Raw genomic sequence first — 1288 nt, forward strand, 5'->3', positions numbered from 1 at the left:
ACCCACCTTCTGATCTCGTTGAAATATCGAAGCAGCTTACAATAATTTTCTTTTTGACCTTCACGGATCCCTAATATTCAATGACAATCCAGAGATATTCAACAACAACCGTGAAACCCCGTACTGATGAGAAATCTCAATCATGGATCGAGAAATTACGATCGTAATTTTTAATACCACTTTTTGGTTATTTTTTCATTTAAACGGAATATTAAAAAAAAATCTGAGTTCAATATTTTTAATGTGCAAAAATAACAAAATTTAAAATCTAAATTAATTTTCTTTTTAATTTCAAGCAAACAGGGTGACCACTCAAATCCCATATTCAAATTCCCGACTATTTGCCGACTTTTTCTAGACTTTTCCAGAAAACTCAAATAGGCATTTCTTATCTAAAGAACAAAAAACTATCTATAAGAAAGGTTAATATCAACCACCGAAAAAAAAATGATTTTAAAAATTCAACTATTGGCAATATTCTTAAACACAGAAACTGAACAAAAAATAAAAAAAATACTTCAAAAATGGAAATTCATTATAATGATTCAGAGTAGAAACACAAACAATTAGCCCTTGAAAAAAAAAATCGAAAGTTCAACAATACTTATAACTTTCATGTCATTTTACAGATTGGCAAACGTAAAGTTTTTGAATACTTCGTTTCAAATGGAAATGGCAAAAAGTTAAAGCTAACTGAATTTAAAATTTTTCCCACTTATTTTAAGAAAAATGTTTGAAGAGACAAATTTTTAAACAATTTTGCAATAACTCAAAATTTCTTGGATTATTTTTTTTGCCAGGTTAATATTTTCTTTATGTTTTCAAAACGAAAAAAAGTTTTTCAATTTTGGATTTTATTCGATATTTAAGTTTTCCGAAAGCTGAAAATCAAGCTTTACATCTGGAAGGTAATTTACCCATACTCACAAAAAAAGTTCAAAGGCAACATTTGGAAAAAAATATATTTGGAATGACTTAATGAATTTATTTAAACAATTAAAAATATTCACAAAAAAAACCATTGCCAAACTCAAGATGGAATCTGTTTTTAAATATTCAATCTACGTGACAAAATAAAATAGAATCAACTCTAAGCTGGGCATTAGGCTCTATTTTTTTATTTAGTTTTTCACTAACTTTACCTCTTGTTAATTAACAGATGGCGTTGCTACTTTTAGACCACGTTTTCCACTTTTTCTCCATCGAAACCAACTACTTTATGGACTTCGTTTTGCTGGGCGAGATAGGACGCCGTCTATTTTTAAACGATGACTCAGCACTTTTCCAT

This window comes from Culex pipiens, chromosome 3 (genome assembly GCF_016801865.2).
Source record: "Culex pipiens pallens isolate TS chromosome 3, TS_CPP_V2, whole genome shotgun sequence".
Lineage (NCBI taxonomy): Eukaryota > Metazoa > Arthropoda > Insecta > Diptera > Culicidae > Culex > Culex pipiens.